A 13,647-nucleotide genomic window follows, 5' to 3' on the forward strand; every position below is an offset into this window, starting at 1 on the left:
AATTGGTTGTAGGGATTCAGGGAACAATGAAAAAGCCAGAAATGAGGCAGTGTGACTCCTGAGTCCGAGATTTCCTTTTCTCATGATTGAAATGCAATTGCTGACTGAACAGGCTGAACCTCAAGGACTGCAGTGGAGAAAACCTGCAATAAGTCTGGTCCCTAGAACAGGTCCTTGTCCCTTCCCCAGCATCTTTTGGCTGCTGTGAGCCCAGCACCACCCTAAAATCTAAAAAAAAAAAGCTGCTGCACCCCAGGCTTTGTTCCACAGAAGATGATTTGGGAAGCAGTGGGGAAAAGGACCACTACAACTGGCCAAAAAATACACAAAAGACAAAAAATACACTAAAAGGGAAAATATTTGCCATCAACTTCAAGCCTGTTGGAAGAAGATAACACAGATATGTAGGAGTGTACCTGTCATGGTGGCTGCTCTTGGGAGCACATGTGCTTGCATTTGCACTAAAATAGCTCCCAGACAGAGGAAGAAATAAATTTAAAGTGACAGCTGCTCGAATTCAAGGTCTAGTAAAGACTCCAGGGATGTATTCTTCTCCAGACTGCAGACAGATTAAAGGCATGGAACAAACACGAGTGGTTTACACTGGCTGCATGTTGCTGACTCAATGGAAAAAAAAAAAAAAGTTGTGTCCCTTTTGCACGTGTTCCAGCACCACCACATCTCCCCAGCCTGCTGGACAAATTAGGAACATGGTTCAAAGTGCCTCCATTTGCTTTAAATCTAAATTATGGTGAGCATGATGTGAAGGTACAGGTAGTAAAAGACACAGAATTGTGTAGAACATTTTCTGCCCCCTTCTCTTTTCTTCTTGGTCACCAGGCTTTGGATTCCCTGAGCAATTCCAGCTCCTGGAGCAGTGTCCCAGTCTGCTTTTCCCAGGACTCCTGAGCCAGATCTGTGTTCTTATCATGCAAATACACTGGAATGTGGCTCTGTTATTATGTGAGAGTGAAGAGAACACGTCCCAACTTGTCCCATTCTTATTCCTGAAACTGTGCTGGTTTTCTCTGAATTAATAGTTCTAAACACAAGGTGAAAGTGGAAAACTTTGGGGTGGAACCAAGTGGTTGTTCCTTGATGTAATAAAGAGATTGGCAGTTGGGTACCTGGTTAGTCCAGCATTAAAACCAATCCTTTCCTACCTAGGCCCAGAGAAAAGGACAAAATTGTTAAAGGAATTTCCTTGGGGTTTTTTGTAGGTTTTTTGTGGTTTTCTTAGTGGTGGTTGGGGTTTTTGTAGTTATTGTTGTTGTTTTTTGGTTGATTGGTTTTTTTGCTGTTATTGTTTTGGGGGATTTTTTGCAGTAGTAGGGAAAAAGCATTTTTATTTTCTTTGCTCCTACTGGAAATCTGAGACCTTTGAAAGCACCTGATGGGGCACCCTTGTTCTCACAAGCTTAAAACAATGGAGACAGATCAAATTCTGAGCTCCTCAGTCATGAACTGCTACAGAAATTTAACTGGCTTATGTTTGAGCCAGCTTGTTCTAGAATAGTTTATTTTGGTCAGGTTGCTTCACTTTGTAATTCTTGGGATTTGGGTTTCCTTGGGGCTTTTTTCCTGATAGATCTGTTTCATGGTAAGCCTTAAGTCTGCATTAAAAATATTTTCTTGGATCTCTATCCAAGTGTAATAATAACCAGTGGATGTTATTTCTTGCCTGTTATGTCCCAGCTTTTGTGTTTTGGGCCATGTGTTCATTGGAGGTATAAGTCTCTCCTTGCAGTGTGCAGCACTGCTTGCCTGTTAAAATAATGCACAAAAGTGAGAACTGGGGTTTTGAAAGGAGTTCAAGCAATTAGTGATCCTTCAGAAATAAAATATGTAATGTATTTTAAAATTCTAACAACTCTGATGCTTTTACTGGCATGAAACAATACAAGTCCCAGAAACAGACAAGTGAATGATAATGAAAATTTTAAAATTCGAAGTCATGATCACAGCTCAGTGTAAGCATATTATTTATCTGTTTGTTTAAATTTAATTTGCTCAAAGCACTTAGCTGGGACCACTGGACAGTTTTTTAAGTTTGTTTAATGTAAAATTACAGCAAACTTTTTGTCCTTAAAAATACTTTATTCTTCTGCAAATCTAAAGCTCCTGAGCTCAGTGTAATTAAACCCACTAACCACATTATATGTTGACAAACTAACATTGTATTTTATTATATCTAGGAAGGAGGGGAATTCAACATGCAGGCCACCAAAAGGAAATATCAGGCTAATGGTTTATGTCATTTGAAAGGGTTGTTGTGTGCCAAAGCAGCTCAGGAACTAGGAATGCACTCTGTCACATGGGGAGAAAGGATTTCCAAGGAAAAAACACAAAGTTAGCTTTATGAATAAAAAGCAATATATTGAAATTTTCAAATGGGAAAACATTGCACTTCAAAATACAGGTATGCTGTGCTCTGTGAGTTTTACTTGACAAAAGAATTTTGGAAATCAGTGAAGTCCAGTGTCAAAAATCCTGTAGCAGTCTGCTGACAGTCACAGGCTGCTCTAGCAGGATCTGTCCTGTAATAATTTACTTTTGTATTCTGTTCTGGTCCATAATGAAATGTTGTCATCAAATAGTGCTGCTAATGAACCTTGTCAGCATGTGTGTAAATAACAAATTATATTCGAGATGGTTGGAATACATCTTGATATAATTCAGCAAACACTTCAGCAAGCTTCTCACAGGAATTCCTGCTAAGTCTGCAATGGCAGTGCTTCTCAGTGTGAGGGCAGAGGCACAGCCTGGTCCAGCAGCAGAACACACAGAGTGTGTGTAAAAATGACAGTGAAGATGCAAGAGATGACCAAATGTTTTGCTACATCACCTGAAACTTTAAATCCATGCAGATCCTATCCCTGACACACCAGTCAAAACTGTTCTTAAGGGATGTTGCTAACTCTCCAGTTAGCCTCTTCCAGAGCTTAACTCTCCTTAGGGTGGCAAGTGTTTCTGGGGTATAATGTAAATCCTCTTTGCTGCAAATTAAGCAGATTATTTCTTGTCCTCCTCCAGAGGACACAGAGAACAATTGATCACCGTCTTTGTTGCAATAACCTTTGATAAACAGGAAGGCTCTCCTCACCTTTCCCCAGCCTCCTTATGTATCATCTAAACAAATCTTCAGGACTGTGATTTTTGGGAAAAAAAACCCTTCTCTTTCTTGCTCTCTGTTGGATATTCTTTATGTTCTTGCTTCTTTAAATGCAGCAGGAACCAAGCTCTCACTAGTAACAAGTAGAGCAGAATAATTACCTCCCTTGTCTTACACACAGCACTTCTGATCATATAGTCCAGAATGAGATTTTCTGGTTTTTTGAAAGTGTCATCTTATGGCCTGTGAACCGCTATAACCCCACATATTTTCTGCAGTGCTGCTCATTCATTTAATTCCTCATTTTGCTCTATTTGTTCTGCCCTTCCCGCCTGGACCTTTTTGAATGTGTCATTATGAAATTTTGTCTTATTTCAAACTCTCCCTCCCAAATTGACAAGGTTCTTTGGAATTCCAGAAAGCTTCCCTATTTCCATGTCCTAGTTTGGCATCAGCCAGGATTTTGTGTGCATGGCAGTAGCATATAAGGTGGCAGTAAAATAATTTTGTAGAGCTGGATGCATGACAGATCCCTGCAGGAATATGCTTGAAATGTCATCTCAGATTGACAGAAACCATAGTTTAAACATTGGATTTGGGGTTTTGGGGGTATTTTTCAGAGCCAGTTGTTTATCAGCATTGTGGTGATTTAATCCACACCTTTTGTAGGATATAACCAAGTTGCTTCTTGAAATCTATCTGCAAATTCAAGTACGTAAAATTTAAGTTTCAGTTTGAGGAGAGGAGAAGGAAGAAGTCAGAGCTGAAGGAAAAGGTCATTAAAAGGTCTGTTGACCTACATGGTCAACAAAAAAGAAGAAAAGAAGGTGTACTGGAGAAAAGGAGGATGAGGCCAAGCACAAGGATTCACAAATATTTTCTGGAAGAAGAGGAACAGAGGAATATTAAACAGTTAACAGACACTGTAGGTTGAGAAGTAAATGTGAAAAGAGACACAACTTTCTTTAGTCAGGAGGGAACCAGATTTGAAGAACAAAATTAATTTGGAAAGCAGAGAGATCACGTCACTAAAAGAGAAATTCTTGCAGAATTGCTGAACATCATGAGCTAAAGCAGGAGTGTGTTTGGGATGCCAAATCTTGCTTGTGGAAACAACTCCCTTTTGGATGGAGGAACAGAGAAAACAGAGCAGTAACCTCAGTGATAGGGCAGGAGGGGACCCTAAGAGGAGATTAAAAATGTGGATGGCAGGTAAAGAACCAGATGAAGGGAAAGAGCAGTAAGAGATAACAGATATTTATCTTCTCCATAAATAGATGTTGCTCACTATAGCAAACGTGGGAATTGAGATGGATTATGCATAGTGCAAGCGTAACTCACTTAAATTTTTCAAAGCTGTCTTGCTAGACCATGGAGATTTTAAGGAGTTTAACCCTTGAAAAGCTGTATTTGATTTACCACTTTGTCAAGAGCCCAACCAGCATCGTTTCCAGAGGAGGTGTTTAAAGTTGTCTGGATGTGTAAAGAATCAAAAACTTACTGGCTATCCACTCCTCGTGATGTGAGCCCCTCCTTTGTGTGCCACCCTTCTGTGTCAGAGCAGTCTGGGATTTCCCTGCACATTTCCTGTCACTTAAATTCTGTGTAATCCAGGGTGACAGCACAGTGGGGTGAGCCAAGCCCAGGTAATTGGATGCTCCTGTGCACAAAAAGCACCTTTTACTGCACAGTGCCTCTCATGTGTGAATCATTCTGTTCTGCTCATGCTTCCTTCGCTCTGCATCGCTTTGTTGCTCAAGGGTGTTTTGTTCTTACTTAAAGAAATCCACGTCCACCTTCCTTTTGATGCTTTGCTGTAATTCAGTTGTGTTTAAGAGCTGAAATGTAAAGGGTGGTGTTTACACCACTTAATCGGTGGCTTGTCTGCAGTTTCTTCTGTCTTCACTCAGAGTCAGGATTAAAAACAAGGAGATGAATTTTCTCGTGTTCGGGTTTGGTTGTTTATTAAATCTTATCTAAAGTGCAGAGAGTTCAGCTAAAAGTGAGCATAATGGAGGTGAATTTAGCTGGTTACAAGGTTTCTTAAAGCTAAACAGTCCAATAGAGAATTAACACCTATATTATTTATAATTGTGACCCTATAACCAGACTCCTGTGACCCTCAGTGCAGCACTGACTGTCCAACCAAAAACTTCTACCTGAAATCATGAAGAAAAAGGGAGAAAAAGACAGAAAGGAGACACTACCCAAAATCCTCCATCTTGTCCCATACCTATTATTATACTATAAAACCCTCAAATTTAAAACCCTTCACCATGTGAAATCACACACTTCTATTTAACTACATGCCCGTGATTTTAACTCCATCACTCAAATTTGGAGCCTTCTCCAAAGCCTCAAGCCACAAGCAGTGTTCTCCTGGGGGTCAGTGTTAGAAAGCACAGAAAGCTCAAAAATTCCACGTTTCTGGGGTCCAACACTGAAAGAGTTGCCTCTTAATTTCAGCTCCCTGAAGCTTACCTTTGGGTTGGGTTTGCTTTCTGGGGCACCAGTCAGCACAAACTCGGTCTCTGTGCATAAGTAGCTGTAAGAAATGTAGATGCCCTTCAGGCACACACACACAGGGGCACACAAGGTTCTCGAAGAAAAGGGAAATAAGGAAGGGAGGCTGAGGTCAGACCTCACCAGGGTCTGCAACGTGGCCAGGGACAGGACCCAAGGGAATGGCTGGAGCTGTGTCACAGGAGGGTTAGGCTGGATATCAGGAAAAGATTCTTTCCCCATAGAGTGGTTGGGCACTGCCCAGGCTCCCCAAGGAATGGGCACGACCCCAAGGCTGCCAGAGCTCCAGGAGCATTAGGACAACACCCTCAGGCACAGAGCCAGCAGCTGGAATTCCATGATCCCTGTGTATCCCTCCCAGCTGAGGGCATTCCATGATGCAGGGATGTGGTGCAGCTTTCACACGTGTATCCTGCAAAGGGCCTTACTAAATGCCACACCAGAGTGTGGGTTGTAAAATGTATTACAATGTCTATGAAAACACAGGACTCAACTTCCCAGACATTACTGAACTTAGATATGTTATTACATTTTTTTGGTAAGAAGCTCATAATCTTCTTCTTCTTTTTTTTTTTTTAATCTGTGAAATAACCACAATATCAGCCCGACAGTGATAAATGTGTTGCTTTCTTGCTGCCAAACTGAGAGTTCTGAGAGTCTGCAAACTGAATGTTATTACAGAGAATCAATATGTGTGGCCCCAGTTCTAATCTTCAGAATAGATAACTGTCAAAGCCTGCATTTAATTTCCTTCCAAATATTAAGCTATTTTAGAGTGATCTTCGTAACAGATTACATTGCTGTAAACATTACTGGGTAAAATAAATGAGTCATTCTTTAACTTTACCATTCTTTGTTATTTTTGTGATATTATCTACAGTGACTGCCTTCAGCCCTAAACTTTTATCCAGAAACATTGTGGACTTACACAAATAACTTCAGCCTTAGCTAGGTCCAATCTCAGGGCCAAAATCACCAAACTTTTCATTCTTAGCCAAGCAGGGGGCTTAGGAGCATTGTCTAAATTTTTTTTTCAGCAAGGAATAGCTTGGAGTTCCTCTAAAATAATTTTCTGGGTCCGGAGAGGCTGTGGATTCCTCATCCCTAGGAGTGTTCAAGACCAGATTGAATTGGTCTCTGAGTAACCTGGTCTAGTGGAAGGTGTCCCATGGTCCCTTCCAAAGCAAACCATTCTGTGATATTTGCTGAAAAAGCAGCAGAGTGGGACACAAGCAAGCCAGGAAGTTTTTTGAGTGCCCTAATGGTAGCTGCCTGATACAGGGGATTGAGGAATCAAGGAGAGAAATTCTTTGCTGGACCTGATGCTTGTAGACATGAAAAAATGGTCTGGAGTGTGAAGGCTGGGTCAGTCTTGGATTTGGGGATCATGCAATGGAGGGATGGATTTTGGGAGGGGGGAACTGGGCAGAAAGAGCCTCTGAAGCCCTGAGTAGCCTCCCAGGCTTCAGCAGAGTGGGCTTTGGCTGTTCAGGAGCTGCTGAAATAAGAATAATGTAGAAGATGGTTCTGGAGAAGAATTCTGGAGATTTCAAAGTTTTACCTTCTCCAGGCTCCAGAATGAACAGAAAATCAGATGAGAGTGGCAGAAAGCCTGCACGGATGATCAAAAAGCTCTTGGCTCAACTCTAATATCAAAAATAAGTATACAGAAGGTGAAAGAAGGGACAAGTGACCCCACAGGAAAGCAGAGAAGCTGTTCAATAAGCCAGTGTAGGATAAGGAAGCCAAAGCTCAGCTGGAGTTGAATGTAATGGAGGATGGGAAAAGCAACGTGTGCTGGCAGCGAGAGGAAGACAAACTGAGGGCCCACTGCTGAATGACAGCAGGCAGGTGGTGACAAAGAGGAAGGTGGTAAGAAGGAGGATTTACAGCACCAGAGCTCATTAGATTCACCTCAGTCCCTGGGAGGATGCAGAGCAAATAACCCTGTAAAGCATTTTGAACCACATGAAGGACAAGAAAGTGACTGTGAGTAGAAAGTCACTGTGAGTGAAAATAAGGATGATTTTATGGAGGTGAAATCATGTTTGATCAACCTGATGGCTTTCCACAGTCACAACTAGATCACTGGATGAGGGAAGAAGGGTGGATTTTGTTTATCCTGACCTGAGTAAGGCTTTCAGTGCTTACTCTGTACCACTCCTACAGATGAATGGATGGATTACAGCCTAGATTAGTAAATTGAGAGCCAGGTAAACTGCCAGATTTAAAGGATTGTCCTAGAGGCAGAAAGTTCTACTGCAGACCACTTAGCATTAAAAGGAGATGCTCAGAGTGCTGGTAGGGCTTACCCTAGGGAAGAGAAGAACTGGGGGGAATTAAAAATAAATAAAATAGCTGGGAGGGTAGTAAAGAGGGAGTAAAGGAAACAGACAGGCTGTCCAACAGGACAACAGGCAGGAATGGAAATACACTGGATTCAGGTCTAAGCACAAGGAAAAACTTTCATGCTCTGATGGTAAATGACCACAGGTCTCCATCCCTGGATATATTCAAAACTCATTTGGCTGAGAACCTAAACAACCTGCTCTAACTTACCCAGGATTTGGGGGGTGGAGGCAGTGGGTGTGATGTGGTCATGATCTCCAGAGGGTCCATTCTATCCTCAGTAATTCTTTGCCTCTGTGAATTACAGAAAAAAAAAGCAGTTCTTAATAAAGGTGCTTGACAGAGCTGCTAGGATAAAAAGACAAGACTGGAATGCAAGAAAGAACTCAGCACATTTAGATAATGGACCATTTATGCATTTTTAGGGAGAAGATGGGAATTCATGTTTTGCTGGAAGTGGTGCATTATGCCCCTATGGTTAGTTGACCAAAAGATATTAGGAGTAGGCTGATACATGTAATTTGATGAAGCTGAATGAATTAAAATGTGGTCTACACTGTATCTTTCTAGTTCATGTATTAGATTTCAAAGTCAGCTCTTTCCTTTTACAAGCTTTTCATGCTGCATATATCCTAATCATTAACTTTCTAATTTAACACTGTGCAGTACAGTGTCAAATTGGTTTTATGTCCACAGCTTCCCTCTGTGATATGTTACCGCTGTGAAAAATTCTGCCAGATTTGATAGGAAGACTCTCCCATGTGTGAATCCCACTGAGTGAAACTCTCCTTAATTAAATCATAACAGTCCAGCTGGCCTGCTCCATCTCGCCTTAATGGTGTCCTCTCTTACCCTCTCTGCATTTTTTTTCACTCTTGTATTTTCCTTAGTACAAAAGACAGGTATTACACATGAATCTTTCTAAACACGTCCTTGCTTCCAGAAGTGTGCTGAATACATATGCTAATATTGGCCCATTTTTTGGTACTTGCCTCAGGATGCTGCAAAGCAGGTTTTCTCCTTTTGCACAGTTGCTTAATCTTCAAATGCTCTAATTTTTTTTCTTTTATCTTCTTTTTCCTTTTCTTTTTAAGTACCAGATCTGGCAAGATTCCAGTTCCTTTCAGCAAGTTTTGTTTTCTAAAATAATAACAGCTGTTCCTGGGAAAAGTGGCTTGTTTTAATGATTCCATCTTTTCACTAATTCCCATGGGTGTCCTTGTTTCTCACGTGGCTGAAATTCTGCTGCCAGTGATGCTGATATCGTGATTACTTCTGAGCAGTCACGGGCCATGTGCTCTTTGTCAAAACCTTATGCAACCTGGTGAAAAACAAACTTGTTCAAAACTATTATGGGCTTGCTGGTGATAAAAACAAAGTGGGTATATAAAGTTCCTTTGCATTATGATGATGACACCTATACAAGGCACAGCTATAAGGCAGAGATAAAATTTCATCATTTTTATTCGTGCCTTTCCTTCTCTTTGGACAAATTTAAGCCTGGGATTATAATATTAAGTATGCTTATCTCTTTCAGTAATTGCAGCAATTCCTCTTAAATTTTTGGTGCTTCCATGTAAATTTTAAGTTTTTCTAATATAACATGTAGCTGGGGAATAGGTATTAGAAGGCAAATGATCAAGTAGGTCAAGAAGATTGATTGTTTTCTGTCATGGTCTTTATTTCACTCCAGAATATTCACAAAAAAAAAAAAAAAAAAAAAAAAAAAAAGCTATAATCAATTTTAGAATGTGCTTTTATATGGAGATTGTGTTTGGACTTGCAGGGATCTATATGTAAATAAAGCCCAGCAGCTCCTTAGCATTCAGTTTACATTTTCCTCTAAGTCACTCCGTGCACAAGCTTAGTTCTGTACCCCTGTGCCTCTGCTGCTTCTTGCAAAAGTGTTGGCACACTTTTGATTTTTGCAGACTTATATCTCACTTTCTCATCTCTTTCTCCCTAAGCTGTGCATTTTAAACTCTCTTGCCTCACATTTAATTTCCTTCAAGACTTTCATCAGTCGATAATATTTCTTTGGTCTGGCTTAGTTTATGAACATGTTGCATTTGAGCTCTCCTGTGTGATGTGGCCATCCGGATATTATAGAAACAGAGAGAATACAAATCAGCTGGAATTACACATGGACCTGGGAGCTGGAGTTAATTAAAAATATAACAAAAGCTTCATGAGTGCTGTTTAGAAAATAGGAAGCTTTCTGGAAAATCATTGTAGCAGAGTACAGAGATGCAGGGGTGTATTTGAACTCCTTGTATTTTTAATTTAGAGTAGATGGCTTAAAGAAATATATAAAAAAAAAAGAAGCAGTGATGGGGAAAAATTGCCAAAGTACACAAGTGACTTGTAGAGTACATTGCCTTTTACTTTGGATTACACCAGCTAAAACCATTGTGACAGCCCAGAGGAGATGCTGCTTTTCAGGATATTTCCAAGATAAGTAGATAATACAATTATATTATATTATTATATTATGTTATTTTAATGTATTATTTCAGAGATAATCAAAAATGTTTCCCAAAATCAATGTTTACAGAGCTGGCACAAGAAATAATTGTGTTGCCTTAACTATAAGTAACAATTATATTAATGTTTTATGGCACTGAAAAACAGCTTCATAATTTGTGTTTCCTTTAGACTAGGAAAAACACTAATTATTTGCAGAGGTAGTTATGTTATGGAAGAAGAATTTACCCAAAAATCACATTCTGGAGCTCATGCCTTATAGACCTAGGTAGGTACAAACACAGAATTTGGAGGTAGAGCTGAAATTCCAAGTAATAACTAACAGCATTTGAAGTGTGTATATCTTTAGTGAGATATTTCCCCATTCTGAGTTATCTCAAAGTGCCTTTTAGCTCGATAAATGTGACTTCAAAAGCTTTATGAAGGAAGAATTTCCCCAGGGGTGCTGGTTTTACCTCACATTCTCCTTGTGAACCACTCTGGGGATTTCTCAAACAGAGTTACTGCCTGGAATATTCTCTTTTCCAGCTTCACATCCTTCATTGCCTGCTCTTGAACACCTTCTGGAACGTTTCAGCTGCAAATAAAATTAATTTAAGTTATTCGATTCTATCAGGCCGTGCTGTAACACTACACTGTGTTGTACTCTTGCCTTTTCAGAACCAGAGGAGCTTTCACAGTAGAGGGTTTGGAAGATGGATTCTTCCAGGCTGTAAATACAGGGTTTAAGAATCCCTTGTTTATTGTCTGAACACAGATCAATCATGCTCCTAATAGAAGCAAGAAATATGTTTTCTCTCATCAGGAAACACCGTTTCTGGTTAAAGTCAGATTCTTTGCACTGTGTGATGGACAGGTGCCAGAGGAAGATAATATATAACACATCCCATCCATTTTCATCTTCTTAAAGATCATAATTTCAGAATATACAATGGCAGAGAGGCCAGGAGCTGGGTACAGCCATTGCTGAGGCCAACATCTGGCACTGCAGATGCATCTTCATTAACACTTCAGTTCATATTTGTGATACTGGAAAGGCAGAGCAGAACTGGCTCTGCAGATCTCAAAGGAGAAAATAAAGAGCAGAACCAATAGCTGAAGGACCAGCTGTATTTATATCTACATTTCAGAAGATAATTAGAATTGATAAGTAAAAAATAAATGTATAGAATAATTGTATAGAAATAGATGTATAGAAAACAAAATAAAAAGAAAGCCACACCAGCTTATTCTACTTAATACACGTGTGTGCAGTCCCTGAGGGATAACACAGAGATCAGTCTGTCATTTGAAAGAATCCTGTGGGAAATGGACTCACAGGAAGCAGCATCTGATGCTCACATATGTCTTGAGCAGAAGGAAAGGGATTTCTGTGTGTATCCAAAGGTATGAAAATCTGAACTTTCTCTTAACTCTGCTGTTCCAGTAACTTGTGAGAAAATCTCCAGTTCTCTATCACTACTAGAGGATCCAAGCAGAGTAAAAGCTGAATTTGATTCATTCTATTAAAAACGTATTTTCTGGGCACTCTGAGTGTTAATCAATAGATTAGATGATTTTTGAAAGCTAACAATTATCTGGAGTTCGAGAATCAAACATGGAGAGGCTGAATACAAGAGCCATATTTGACCTGGAACATGTTAGGTGCAGTGTTTCTATTTCACAGGTACAGGATATATTTTGTGATCATCCAATCTGCTCTGTGCATATTCACACACATTTCTCCCTGTAACAAGACCCTGACTCCTGACAGAATGTGAACCACCTTTAGAGAGACCTCACCTATTGATTTAAAGGTATCAGATGAGAGGTAACACAGCACAGGCCTTGGCCATGTCCTTTAGGAGTTATAAATCATGGTTTATTCCCTGTTTTCATTTCTTCAAACTGCTGGATAATGACAGGGATGTGTCAGATGCCCTTGCTGGGTTAAAGAGCCATCTAATAAATTTCTATTCATTAGATTCTGACCAAACCACCTGTAAGTTCTCGTTGTAGTTCCTTAAGTTTTTGTCCTGTTCTCCAGACCAGTTATTGCTCTGACTGTTCCTCTGTGAACCAGTGACAGTTTTGAAGGGCACATGTGGAAGCTGAGTCAAAATAGCTACAAAGAAATTCTCTTTTTCTCTTCAGTGCTTTTCTGTTATCAAATATTTTGTCATCCATCCCAGTGGTGTTCAAGAGTTTGCCTACAGAAATTTCCAGTCTGTCCAGGGCCAGGTCTCTACATATGATTTTTTTTGTTCCTGTAGGAATAACACTGGGATTTATATTATTTAAAGTATCTTGGTGTGCCATCCAAATATTTCACAGCTCTGTGATCTGCTCACGGGGCTTTCTTGATTATCACGTCTCAATGTTTATGTAACTGAAAACTTTCCAGGAACAAATGTATGTTTACACTATCATTATGTGTCTGTATCATTGTAAAAGAAGATTGTATGTATACAATAGAGCAGTATTTATAGGACAAGTCTCATTGCAATTATTTGGTGCATTCACATTAATTGCATTGAGACTATCAACTTGACAAATTCAATTTGATTTAGTGTGTGCCATTCTGATTTTTCATGGTGCTCCTGTTTTTAAGTTTTTTATCTGAATGTTAGAGGCACAAAGCCGGAAGTCTAAAAAAGTCTGATTATATTATATCAGCAATACAGTCTCCATTATGATTCCTCTTTGTAATCTTGTCAGAGAAAGATATCAAATCCCTTTGACATAATCTGCTTTCCATTAAGCTGCACTCTCCTCATTAGGCTTGTGATGAGTTTAAGCTGTTGCCACACAATGAGAGGAATATCTACAACAAAGCAATAAATAAGAATACAGAAGGAATTGGGGGTTGGCCTGTTTGCTTCTGCTTCCTGACGGATTTCTATCCCCTCGCTTGTGACACTTGGTTGTGACTTTTGCTTTTGTGTTCAAGTCCAATAGTTGTGTTTTGGGAATCACAGAATGGCCTGGGTTTGAAGGGACCTTCAAGATCATCTCGTCCCAGCCTCCTGCCACACAGGGACACCTTCCACCAGAACTCAGAGCTCCATCCAACCTGGCCTTAACATTTTCAAAGAGGGGGGCATCCAGATAATAACTAAACAAATAGCTAAATAATAAATAAATACACAGATAAATGAATCTGATCTGTTTAATTATTATTATTTGTCTAGTGGCTGACA

The 13,647-nt window shown here is 39.8% G+C and overlaps 1 long non-coding RNA gene across 1 annotated transcript in view; it reads right to left on the reverse strand.

The window, feature by feature from the left end:
- The window catches only part of LOC148222016 (uncharacterized), a 36,219-nt gene that overhangs the window by 18,252 nt on the left and 4,320 nt on the right, over window positions 1-13,647 (reverse strand). The window contains exons 2-4 of the long non-coding RNA XR_015807038.1: window positions 10,924-11,045; window positions 8,977-9,305; window positions 8,195-8,278 (exon numbers count right to left, since the gene is read on the reverse strand). This is a non-coding gene — a long non-coding RNA (uncharacterized LOC148222016). The remainder of the gene's footprint in view (window positions 1-8,194; window positions 8,279-8,976; window positions 9,306-10,923; window positions 11,046-13,647) is intronic.

Source organism: Sturnus vulgaris, chromosome 15 (assembly GCF_052056855.1).
Source record: "Sturnus vulgaris isolate bStuVul1 chromosome 15, bStuVul1.hap1, whole genome shotgun sequence".
In the NCBI taxonomy this organism is placed as follows: domain Eukaryota; kingdom Metazoa; phylum Chordata; class Aves; order Passeriformes; family Sturnidae; genus Sturnus; species Sturnus vulgaris.